The sequence below is a fragment of the Pinus tabuliformis genome, chromosome 5_2 (genome assembly GCF_031772625.1).
Source record: "Pinus tabuliformis cultivar Carrire ecotype Pingquan chromosome 5_2, CPIR1, whole genome shotgun sequence".
NCBI lineage: Eukaryota > Viridiplantae > Streptophyta > Pinopsida > Pinales > Pinaceae > Pinus > Pinus tabuliformis.
Window position 1 is genome coordinate 661,211,633 of NC_142306.1, and position 13,684 is coordinate 661,225,316.

General features: G+C 38.1%; 1 long non-coding RNA gene across 1 annotated transcript; it reads left to right on the plus strand.

Moving 5' to 3' along the window:
- The first annotated feature begins 8,308 nt into the window (after window positions 1-8,308).
- LOC149160813 (uncharacterized) lies at window positions 8,309-12,095 on the plus strand. The gene is made up of 2 exons (XR_016261471.1): window positions 8,309-8,794; window positions 11,687-12,095. It is a non-coding gene; the product is annotated as an uncharacterized LOC149160813 (long non-coding RNA).
- Window positions 12,096-13,684: the final 1,589 nt, after the last annotated feature.

Below are 13,684 nucleotides of genomic sequence, written 5' to 3' on the forward strand. Positions count from 1 at the left end.
CCATATAGCAAAGCATACAAGTGCTACAATAAAAGACTTGGCAGAATTGTTGACAGCATTGATGTAGTGGTTGATGAGAAGGGATATATTCCTAGGCAAGTTCATCATGAAGACATTGAAGAAGATGAAGGCTACACTCAAAGGCAGAATGATGAAGAAGAAGAACCTCAAGAAGAACCAGAGGAGCAGGCAAGAATAGAAGAGAAGACTCCATCCAGATATGTTCAAAAGAATCATCCAGAATCTCAGATTGTGGGGCAGAAAGAAGCAGGAATACAAACAAGAAGAAGAATTGCAGAAGCTTCAAGCTATTTGGCATTACTCTCTTCCACTGAACCACAAAATGTGAAAGAGGCATGCAAGGATGAATGTTGGGTCAAAGCAATGGATGAAGAACTTGAGCAGATCGAAAAGAACAACACTTGGGAACTGGTTGCTAGACCAAAAGATAAGAATGTCATAGGGACAAAATGGGTCTTCAAGAATAAATTGAATGAAAATGGAGAAGTAATTAGAAACAAGGCCAGACTTGTTTGTAAAGGGTATGCGCAACAAGAAGGGATAGATTTTGAAGAGACCTTTGCTCCGGTAGCAAGACTTGAGGCCATCCGAATGTTCCTTGCTCTCTCAAGCTTTCAAAACTTCAAAGTATTTCAAATGGACGTGAAATCAACCTTTCTGAATGGAGACTTGGAAGAAGAAGTATATATTGAGCAGCCAGATGGTTTCATTCTTGGGAATGATCCAAACCTTGTATGCAAATTAAAAAAGGCTCTCTATGGTCTCAAACAAGCTCCAAGGGCTTGGTACTATCGATTGGACAAATATCTTCACCAACAAGGCTTTTCAAAAGGATCAGCAGATAGCAATCTCTATATAAAAATTGAAAATAACAAATTGCTAATACTTGTTGTTTATGTAGATGATATTATCTTTGGCAGCAATGAAGAGACTATGAGTCAAAACTTTGCCTTGGTTATGCAGAAAGAATTCGAAATGTCACTACTTGGAGAATTGACATACTTTCTTGGATTACAAATCCAACAAAATGAAGGAGGCATCTTCTTGTCTCAAACCAAGTACCTCAAGCAGATCTTGAAGAAGTATGGCATGGAAGATTCAAAGCCAGTATGTACACCCATGGTTACAGGTTGCAGCCTCAGTGCAAATGATGAATCAGCAGCAGTTCATCAACCAACTTATAGATCCATGATTGGGAGTTTGCTTTATTTGACAGGTACCCGACCAGACATCATGCATGCAGTCGGAATAGTTGGGAGATTTCAGGCAAATCCAAAGGAGACTCATCTTCAGGCAGTGAAGAGAATCTTCAAATATCTTCAAGGGACACAAAATTATGGATTATGGTATCCTAGAGATACAGATCTCACACTTCATGCTTATACAGATGCAGATTGGGCCGGAAGCGTGGATGACAGGAAGAGCACAAGTGGTGGTGCATTCTTTATGGGCTCCAGATTAGTATCTTGGTTCAGCAAGAAACAAAGTTCGATTGCCTTATCTACAGCTGAAGCAGAATATGTGGCTGCGGCATCTTGTTGCACACAACTTCTTTGGATGATGCAGACCTTGCAGGATTTTCAAATCACTTGCACTTCACCAGTCTCTATCTTATGTGATAATACAAGTGCAATCAGCATTTCAAAGAATCTAGTCATGCACTCAAAGACCAAGCACATACCAATCAAGTACCATTTTCTTCGGGAACAAGTGCTTGAGCAGAAGGTCAAGTTGGAGTATGTTCCTTCTAAGGAACAAGTTGCTGATATTCTCACAAAACCACTGCCCAGGGAAACTTTTGAATATCTCAGACAAAAGCTGGGAGTAGTTGATGCTTCATCCTGCTGTTGAAGCTTGTCTGTTCTACAGAAAATTTGGTATACGCAAGTTACGTAAGGGATATCCGCGTATATACGCCGATATATTCTGGGAAAGTCGCGTGTACGGTGTACGCGTGTTGCAGAAAGCATATCCGCGTGCATACGCCGTTTTCTGCAGGAGAAGTCGCGTATATGGAGTTCTGAATCGAAGAAGGTTTGAGATGGGTATGCCAGAATTCTTCAGGCACAGGTTCAGGGGGAGCAGCAGGCACAGGTTCAGGGGGAGAAGATTAAAGTCTCATAAAGCATTGGTTGGCATTTAAATGCTTTTGGTTCGAACTATTGTTAATTTCAGGAGAAGGAGCTCAGAAGGAAATCTTGGCTGCTGATATAAAAGATGTTTATCTGATACTGCTGGTGTCTTTCAGAAGTCTTGGTCTAGATTTGTTGTCTCTATGTCATATTTCTTTTATAGTGTCAAGGTCATGTAACGGCCTATGATTTCCCCACTATGCCTGGGATGGATGAATGATGTAATGTTATTGGTTATTATATTTCTGTTGTATCTCCTCTTGGTTGGGAGTATGGATGCATTGCGTCTTTTGGTGATAGGAAGGTCCTTTATGATGTATAAGTCTTGGTTCATTTGAAGAACATCTTTTGCAGATCTTGCCTACAGTCAGGGGGAGCATATTCAGCACAGCAGAGCAGAGAGATCAACATGTACTCAGGGGGAGCACAGCCCTTTGCCCTTGATGACAAAGGGGGAGAATAATTCTAAGGATCTTGGGGTTGCCATCAAGTCCAAAGGGGGAGATTGTTGGCATTATGAGACAAGTATTGTCCTTGATGGCAAACCACACTGATGACAAATCATAGTGCAGAAGGTCAGCAACAAGGAATTGATGATCAGACTATAAGAAGAAGAGAAAATTCATATACGCAGGTTCATCAAGCCCAAGTCGCGTGTACACGCTGGTTGGCTTCAGTAAAAGCGCGTGTATGTGGAAAACTTATTTTTGGTCCGTGACGGTTATTCCTTGGAAGTTGTGCCTATGGTTTCGGACCATGGTGTCTCGACGGACGTGTCGATCCCTAGTTTTGAGGATGATGGTATTGGATTTCTATGGTTTTGGCTCTTGGTATTGAACAAGGCCTAAGGCTATATAAGGAGAAGGAAATCATTAGGCAAGTGTATCTGAAAAGTCTTGAATATCTGATGAAGTATTAGATCCAGTATGCAGGTTATTGGTTGATGATGTATTGCTTGATCTGAGCTAAGGAGAGATCTCATCGGTTGATGGAGAACAAGATCTAAGGAGAGATCGGGATCAAATGGTTTGAAATGAACTATCTTTATATGGTTGATTATGCGTGTTTCTAGATCTGCATACTGACGCAATGTTATATTCTGGGTATAACTGATATCTGGTACAGCTGCAAGTTATGAAAAGTTATTTTTAGATCTGTACGCAGGTTTTCTTCGGTAAAACCGCGTGTATACGCGGGTTGCCTTCATTGAAGTAGCGTATATCTTTTGAAGCATGATTTTTGGGTTTGCAGTTGGGTCTGACTGATATTATAGAGTTCTGTAGTCTGCTCTGTGTTCTGGTGATAGGTGTTGACAGGGTTTCAGTGGTTCAGTGATTCAAAGATTGATGATAGTATTGGTTGTTTTATGCTTCAATGATTTGTGAATGAATCATAGTCTTCAGATTGTAATGTTGTGCTTCAGGAATACCCAGTCTGAAAATTGATGAAAAGTGGTACCTGAAGGAAAGAAGATTGTAGGCCAGCACCTACGTACTAGTATCTTAGCTAGTACAAGAGCAAAGGGGGTTGGAGCTCCCTTCCAAGGAAGTTTGGAGAACGAGAGAAGGTTGAAGCCTTTTGCAGGTTGTAGCCTGCGTACTAGTATAAGGCTGCACCGGTACAAAAGATTGTAAACTGAAGTTCTTATTAAAGAAAGATAGAGACGACTTGCAGCAGGTGGTTTTCACCCACATTGGGTTTCCACCTTATATCATGGTGTTCATGTGTGTGGCTTTTGTGTGATGATCTGTTCTGTTATACTGCATCTGTTTACTCTTAATATGGTCAATAATGACCTGATGCATTTAACTGAAGATAAACTAACTGAATTATAAGTTTTCTGGTTATACGCGGTTTTCTTTAGACACAGTAGCGTGTACACGCTGGTTCACTTAACTGAAGTAGCGTATATGTTTCTGAGCATTGAAAAAGTTTTATTGATCTGATAATACTGATTCACCCCCCCTCTCAGTATTATTTCCAACAGCTAATGCATTTGACCGTGTAAGACATAAATTTTTGTTTGATGTAATGCACAAACTGGGTTTTGGACAAAATTTCATCAAATGGATCAAAGCTTGTATCTCCGAACCCTGGATTGCTCCTCTTGTGAATGGCAGGGCTGCCAATTTCTTCAAAGCATCTAGAGGGTTGAGGCAAGGGTGCCCCCTGTCACCTCTCCTCTTTGTGTGGCAGGCCTCTGTCCTTAGTTTTCACTTAAACAAGAAACAGCAAGACCAAGAGATAGCTGGATTGTGCATAGTAAGAGGGATCAAAAGCATCAACCATGCACTCTTTGCAGATGATACTCTGCTCCTCGAGGCCACTTCTCAACTGTCGGCAAGGAAATTCAAAGAGGTTCTGGAAGACTACTGCCAAGAATTGGGCAGTGAATTAAACAAGGGTAAGTGCCATATTTATTGCTGGAACGTTTCAGTAGCTGCTGCTAGCTCCATAGCCAGATGCCTGGGTTTTGCAGCTTCAGCAACTTGGACTTCCTTCAAGTACCTCGGGCTGCCTGTTTTCCATAAGAGGGATACAAGTAAGGATTGGCTCCCTCAGATAGAAAAATTCAAAACCAAAATGTAGGCCTGGGGGACATCTTGGCTCAACTTGGCCGGAAAATCAGTGCTAATTAAATCAGTTTTGAGCAGCGTGCCCCTCTTTAATTTTTCTGTTCTTTTGGCACCAATGGGAATCATTAAAACATGGAGGAGCTAATTAGAAAATTCCTTTGGAAAGGAGGCAAGAATAATGAGAAGAGACTCTCCTTTGTAAATTGAGAAATAGTTTCCAGGCCGCTACAGGAAGGAGGATTAAATTTTAAAGATCTAAACACTCAGAATTTAGCAATGGGAGCTAAACTGATTTGGAAGATTATAGCACCAAAGCCTGGATGGGTTCAGTTGGTGTTGTGGAAGAAATACTTCAGAGGTCAGAGACTCCGGTGTCTGGAGCAGCCCAAAGACCATCTTAGATCCCCTCTCAGCAATCTAATCTTCAGAGTCGGGCCACTTATAAGAGAAAATGCCTATTGGATACCTGGGAATGGTAAACATATCAGAATTTGGGAGGATAGCATTATGAATTGACCTCCGCTAGCGAATTCGAGTCTAAGGAGAGAGCTGAAGACGTGGATGGACGAAGCTAACATAAAATCACTTTGGGACATATCGGCTTGGCATGGAGATAGTTGGGTAGGCTGGAAAACACCCAATGTTCCAGCTGCGTGGTTGCCAAATTATGCCACGATGCTTCAGTTTCATGGAGCTACCCCTCTACACGCAAGAAAGAAGGACTCGAGAGGCTGGGGAGCGAAGCAGATTGGATACTCGGTGGCTCAGGGCTATGCCAAAATCAGGGAGAGACACCATGTCCCCCCCAACCCGACGCCTTGGAACAACATCTAGAATTTCTCCACTATTCCAAAGATTGATTTCTTCTGTTGGCTGTTATGCCATCAAAAAATCCTAACAGAAGATTGGCTGCAGAAAAGGGGATTTCTTGGCCCATCAAGATGCGTTCTATGCAAATAAAATTCCGAATTTGCTGTTCATATTTCTTTGGAATGCAAATTTACAGTCCTAGTCTGATAGGAGCTCCTGGGAATGTTGAAATCGATGCCCATCTTCCCCCACGCAGTCCCGAATTTGTTTGATGGGTGGTTGGTAAGATATCCAAGCCCAGGCCCAAAAAACAAGATTGTCAAACTTGCTTGGACTGCCCTGCCCAAATTTATCAGTTGGAAAACCTGGTTGGAGAGAAACAAAAGGATCTTCAGAGATAAGGAACAAAACTACAAGGTAGTTGCAAATACAGTTAAAGGACAACTAAATGAGTGGCTGAGTGATAAAAAGGATGACACAAATCTAAGCCAGCATGACATTGAGTTCAGAGCCGCTCTCAATCTAAGTTTCCAAAAGTCGATAATATCACCCATACGCCTCAAAGATTGGAAAATAAGGAAAAATGGAGAAGATTTTCAAGCTTGGTTGTCTAATCAAGCTCTTCCCTCCCTGTTCTTTGACAGGGCAGCTAAGGGAAATCCAGGAAGAGCTAGAGCAGGAGGCATAATTATAAATCCAAAAGATTCTTCCACCCACAGGTTCACATGGGGTCTAGGCCACACCACAAGCATCCAAGTTGAAGTCATGGCGCTGTTCCAAGGGATCAAAACGCTTAAGGTTTTGGGGCTCACAGAAGCAACAGTCTTGGGAGATTCACAAGTCATTATCAATGCTATGGTGATCAATACAAATCTGGCAGATCTTTGACTGGAAAGGACAATCTCAAGAATTAAAGGCATGACCAAACTCCTGAGACTGGAATTTTTCCATATCCTGAGAACCAATAACAAGGAAGCAGATGTAGAAGCAAATAAGGCAGCCCAGTTAGATGCTGGAAATATCCTCAGAGACAAAGAAGTCTCTTGGAATCCAATCCCCTAAAAATCTACTATGTTCTTCCGTCTTTTGCTAAAGTAGTTCGTCTGTATCCATAAGCTTGGGAAATCAGCTGGAAAAGGCCAAGTGAAAATTTGTAAAAAAATGTGATTCACAAGTGAGAGTGGCATGCTCAGCTGGCCAGAGAGATTCCAAGAAACCAGTCTCAGCTTTTGTAACCGAATCTATGGTATTTTGCCATTTAGTCAATGAAAGCCCCATAAATGTTTCTGTAAAATAAAAATAAAAATACACTATTAAGTTAAACACATAAAATTAAAGAATATTAAAAAGGAAAAAAGGGGATGAATGAAGAAACACAGAAGAAGATAAAAGTAAATCAGAAAGAATAAAAAAAGAGAAAGGATAAAAAAGAGAAATGGGAAGAAAGGGATGCAAAATAATGAAGAGAGAGTGAGAATCCAGCTCTTACTCAATTTCCAACCATCATCCCTATTAAGATTTCTGACATGCCTCTCAATCTCAATCGCTTCCCTAAGCTTCCTATGGTGGAAGTGATCAACCCTCGCAATGACTTTGGATTTGCATTGAAGATTCCAAAGTCATTGCGAGGGTTGATCACTTCCACCATAGGAAGCTTAGGGAAGCGATTGAGATTGAAAGGCATGTCAGAAATCTTAATAGGGTTGATGGTTGGAAATTGATTAAGAATTGGATTCCGGCTCTCTCTTCATGATTCTGCATCCCTATCTTCCCATTTCTCTTTTTTATTCTTTCTGATTTACCTTCATCTTCTTCTGTGTTTCTTCATTCATCCCCTTTTTTCCTTTTTTAACATTCTGTAATTTTATGTGTTTAACTTAATAAGTATATATTTTTAGCAGCGTCTCTCTAAATTATTATTTTCTATTTAGCAACCACTCTTTTGGACTATGCTTTTTTGAGACCCATTATGTTTTAGTTCTTTTTTATTTTCCCTCTTGACCTTCCTCTTTCTAAATTTATTTGTTGCAATATTACTAGATTTGTTAATATAACTAAAAAAGATAACATGATGGAACCTCCTTTTTCTTTTTATTTTATAGATTATTAATATTTTTCTAGTAACTATTCTTTACCTATAATTCTAGTTCTATATAATTTAAAATTGCTATATTTCGCATTAATGGAAATTAGCCATCCGTAACAAACAATGATCCTATAAAATTCATAATAATAATATTAATTAATAATTATTAAAATATATTGAAATAAAATATTTTAAATTGAATTATTCTCAACCATTATTTTCAACTAAATATATTTTTGATTTAATAAGAACAAGTCAACCCAACAAATAATACTATATAAAGTAATATTATTAAATAATTATTTTATATAATCTATAAGTTTGAAATATAATATTTTATATTTAATTATTTCATAAGAACTAGTTTTTAACTAATTATATAATATATTAACAAAGATTTCTCTATTAATAATTTTTAACTAATTTACCAATTAGAGACTAACTATGGGCAATGATGCATCCATACTATTTATACTTATAAGATTGATTTCTTACCTTGTCCCGAGGATAAACCACATTCATTCAAAAAATCTTAATAACGTGATTAATCCAAAAAATTTATATCTAAATTATATAATTGTATAGATTTACATTAATACATTGACATTCCACATAAAATGCATTCCACATAAAATGCTATACCTTAATGCCCAACAAGGAAAAAAGACGTGAAAATGGTTAACAAACAGAACTTGTGCCACGAACGCCATCCTCACACTTTAGATTTCCAAAGACAAGCAACAATAATACACCATCTCGAACTTTCGATGTCGGGTTCCGTACCCCGCTCATATCGAAAAATCCTTACCGTTTTCATGTCAAGGTAGAGCTTTCGTTGAATCGACCATGAAATCTCTTCTGGCTAAGAGGCAGACATCTAGGATGATTATCTCAGCCAGTCCATAAACACACTTCGAGCTTCAAGTTTGCCCAGGCAGAGCAACTCCAGTGGAGCCGAGTGAAGCTGAGGCTACAACTTGAAACATGCATCAAAGTGGTGCTTTTTTGATCTGGATGACAGAATGGTCTTAACCCACGCCGCTGACAGGGAAGCCCACGTGGCAGTCACGGAGTTACTCAATTAGCGTCACCCCTTCCTCGACCGGCAGGTTATTACGGACACTTTCATTAAGGGTTTCATCACTCAGCCCTGGGATCCCGATAACCAGGTCTGTCACCGCATTCTCTCTTTCTTTTCATCTTTCTAATTAATTTACCACTTCAGTCGAACCTCAGTGCGCTATAATATAATGCGGCATTGCTCAGGGGAATTAAAATTTTTAATTGGGTATTGCTTAGGGCAATTGGCTATCCCTTTATAGAACTAGATTTTCTAGAACAAATTTGTTGAAGTTTCCGTTGATGTTACTGCTGTGATACTACCAGAATGACTTCATTCCAGTGGTCCCCAGTAGTTGAACCGGTAACCTGCCATATGATACTTAAACACCCTGTTTATCTGCCGTCAATTCTGGCGAGGCTCTGGGCTGAAATGTAAATCTATGTTTATTGCAGTTTACGGATTTTTCTATTGTCATGGTTTACAAGCTCAAAATTTCACTCATACCAGGCCGAGTAGCTAGAAGCATTCTCAAATTCACGTTTCTCTAAATGGGGAATGAGCGGGATAAAACCCCATTAATTTGCTTCTGTGTGACCTTAATTTATGGGTTTCAGTTATGAGCTGAAACATCATTTGAGTAATATGGGTTTCAGTTATGAGCTGAAACATCATTTGAGTAATATGGGTTTGTCGCAGTAGTATTGGCAATTTTCCACGTCAACGTCCCTGGCCTGAAACGTTGAAATGACATAAACCTTCATGATCTCAGAAAATTTATCTGTTTGTAAAATTGGGCCTGTTTATTGTGTTTATTAGAAGATGATTAGTTTAAGATTTTATATGTCAAGATTTAGAATTCTATAGGTTAAATGCCTTGAAATGACATAAACCCTCATGAACCTAGGAAATTGAATGACATAAACCCTCATGAACTCAGGAAATTTATCTGTTTGTAAAATTGGGCCTATTTATTGTGTTTAATAGAAGATGATTAGTCCAACATTTTCTGTCAAGATTTGGAATTTTATAGGTTAAATGCCTTGAAATGACATAAACCCTCATGATCTCAGAAAATTTATTTGTTTGTAAAATGGGCATATTTTATTGTGTTTATCAGAAGATGATTACTCTAACATTTTCTATGTCAAGATTTTGGATTTTATAGGTTAAATGGTTTAGCATGACTCCTGTATCATGAACAAATGGAATTGGCCATAGCTTTATAAACCCTCTAGTCAGAAAAAATGGAAAAGTTTATGTACCAGCACAAACCTATCTAAAGCCTACTCGAGCTGCCCCTCGAAGTTGCAAAGCTTGAGGTTGCGTATATTGAATTCCAATTCTTAATATATTGGCATTTGCGTGAATTCAATATATGCATCCTTGACCTTTGCAGCCTCATGTGCATGTTAAACCTGGGTTTAGATGGGTCTGTGCAGTGTCCATATTCAATGCACACTAGGCATCATCAGATTCCCACCTCAACCTGAGCTGTGGAGCACCACAAATCTCTTGGTGCAGAGTTTATCTGTTTTGTTATCTAGTAGAGAAGTCATTCTAAGCGCAGGATGGATTTTTCAGGTGGAATAAAGAATTGCTAGAAAAGATCCTATTTATGTAATTTAGAGCTAGGGAAGATCATAATTTCAGGGTTTCCTTTTTTCTATCGATAATTCAGCTTTCAGAACTAGGCAGAGGCAAAGTCTCAAATTAAAAATCCCAAGGTCACACAGAAATTTTAGAATACACTTCAGACTGTGAACAGGTTGTCTTACTCCCATGAGCATATATTTGGGAGGAAGTAATCCAAGAAGGTTGGAGAATGCCTCCTAAATACCATGGTAACCCCCAAGCTTCTCTATAGAAGAAATAATTTCCAGGCTGAACTGTCCACTTCCATTTCAGGATAATCTCCAATGTATATGGATAAAGTCAGGATTTTAAACTTGTCTTTGTGCTTCAGCCTCTAGGGAGCCTAAGCTAGACCTAGAAGTCTTTTTACTTTGTCTGTGGTGACCGCGCTGTTAAGTTTTAGGCTTAATCAACTGTGTATGGCAAGAACTTCTGAGAGATGGCTTGGATGAAGGATGATCCTTAAATTTGAACTTTACATCTATGCAGATGGTCAAGAAATACTACTCAATAGAATTAAAGTTGCAATCATCAAAAATGGCCATCGAAAGGTGAAATTAAAGCATTTCCTTGTTGTAATGATTTGAAACACTGAACAGATCATGGCTCCTATACTTATAATTTTCTACCAATTCTTCTTATAATCTGACTGATTTATCAGGTTCACCGTTCAACATGCAAAACTTTTGGCTTGCTGAGCAGATGAGTTTTCAACACAATTTTGGTTGGTAGATGTATTTTAGATATGAGAACCTGTGCTCTATAATTTTTTTCTTTTATGCCTTCTCTAGCTATCTTAAGTCCTCTTTGTTTACTCAGAACTCAATTTATGTTTTACGTCCCAAACAAAATGTAGTTGAATGCCCTCAGTTATTTGCTGGAGCTCCCTGAGTCTAAACATGTGACTATTGAAATCAACACAAACTGAACCATTCATTTTGTATCTATAAAGGAGCTTCATGAAAAACCCCATAAAGCATTTTTTTGAAAGCCTTTGAGCTTGTAGGATGCAGGCCTGAGCAGGCTGTCATGGTGGGAGATAACCTTAAAACAGACATTCAGTTCTTGTATTTCGAGCATTTCCTTGTATAGCGATAAAGACAAACAATTGGAGAGATATTCATTTTTTATAACCTTTCTCGCATACATTTTTAGATAAATGAGGTTGTTTCGTTTTATCCTTCGTATGGTAGGTTTTAGGTTGATAATTGTCTTGATCATTCCTTTTTATGTTAATTTCTGTTTTCTGGATAATGCCTGTTTGATATGTATTTCATGACGTATCGAGATGAGCATCTGTACTCATGTTTTCCTTACCAGTTTGGATTCGTGTTTCACTAAAAATAGGTATGTTTATGTATTTCAGGGAGGTAAAAATGCAGGTTTTCTGGCAACTCTGTGGGTCAATGTACATGGTATAAATGATCCCCCTATGGGAGCAGAAAAACCTACTTACACTACTAGGAACATTTGTGAGCTTCCAGAGGTTCTGCCCCTTTACTAACAAGACAGGTTTTGCCACCAGATCATGTGTTTGTATTCATTTTTCCCACTGATTATCTATCCTATAATTGAATTGAACTGCAAATTTGGCTCTGTTTGCAGCGGCAGGGCAATTTTCTTGCTATTTTGTTAAACTTATACTTCAATTTGATTTTTTTTTAACTGCGTCTAGGAAATAACCTTTAGAGAGGAAATAAATTCAGTTAGCAACCATGCAACAACTTTTAACTATTATCAATATTTAAGTTTGGTTGATTTTCCCTGTTGTAAAACATTTTTGGTAATGTCAAATTAGCATTTATCCTGTATTTCATCCAAATGCTGTTTTATGAAGAGAAATTTGGGTGCATGTTGATGATTCTCAACTATTCTGTTTGCATTGGTGTTCGTGGTATTGTTATGTTGTGTTTTTGATATGTATATATGAAATGTAACGATGAGCTTATCTATTAGGAAACCAAATGCCGCGGAAATATTAAGAAGTTAAAAGAGGTGATGTCTCTGGCCAAAAGTAAAGTAGAACAAAGCCAGCTCTCTTTTGAAGTGCAAACCACTATTAACCGAGTCCAAGAAGAATTCTATATTCTGGCCATCTCAAACTTTATGACAAACAACAGGATGCGGCAACTACATCTTTCAGACTTGCTGTTGATTGCAAAGTTTGCTAAGGCACATGACACTTAGGAGCTGTGATGAATGCTGTGTAACATCATAATAATAGTAGGTGCCATGTCGAGTGAAATGCCATAAGCGTTATTTTAGTGTTTTAACCTCTTTGAGGTAAGTAACGTGAATTAATTTCCCTTTTATTTGGTAATCTTGTATTTCTGGTATCCTGTCCAGAGTCCATGGTTAGTTGAGTGAAATCTCTTCCTATAGATAGACTACTTTTAGCCTTGTGCTCTTATGCATTGCTATGCTATACATTAGCTTTGAGTTTCACGGGTTGCTGTTTTGAAGGTCCTTGTAGAATTTCCCCTATTGATCAGTTGAATTAAGTATATCATTCAGTTCCTAGGTATCTAATTTGAAATTTTCAGGAGAGAATGTTGGGGATTCCACGGAAAGAATAAAAATATCAAGTAGCTCACATGTTAGTGTTAAAAATCTTAAGTATCAATCTTGCATTTTTTCTGTTCTAGAGTATCAAGCCTTTTGAATTATTGCATGATTTTTCATGTAGCAGAATCATAGCTTAGTCATAATGCAGGGATGCCTGTAAAGAATGTGGATCCTTATAGAATTTCCCTTACTGATTAGCTGAATTAAGTTTATCATTCAGTTCCTCTGTGTCTAATTTGAAATTTTCAGGAGATAATGGTGGAGGTTCCACAGAAAGTATAAAAATATCAAGTAGCTCACATGCTGGTGTTAAAAATCTCGAGTATCAATCTTGATTTTTCTTCTGGTCTAGAGTATCAAGCTTTTTGAATTATTGCATGATTTTGTCAATGTAGTAGAATCATAGCCTAGCCTAAATGCAGGGATGCCTGTAAAGAATGTTGATCCTTGTAGAATTTCCCCTATTGATCAGCTGAATTAAGTTTATCATTCAGTTCCTTGGTGTCAATTTGAAAATTTCAGTAGATAATGGTGGAGATTCCACAAAAAGAATAAAAATATCATGTAGCTCACATGCTAGTGTTAAAAATCTCTCAAGTATCAATCTTGTATTTTTTTTTTCTGGTCTAGAGTATCAAGCTTTTTAAATCATTGCATGATTTTTCATGTATCAGAATATCATAGCCTAGCCAAAATGCAGGGATACCTGTAAAGAATGTTGATCCTTGTGGAATTTCCCTTGTTGATCTGCTCAATTAAGTTTATCATTCAGTTCCTCCGTGTCTAATTTGAAATTTTG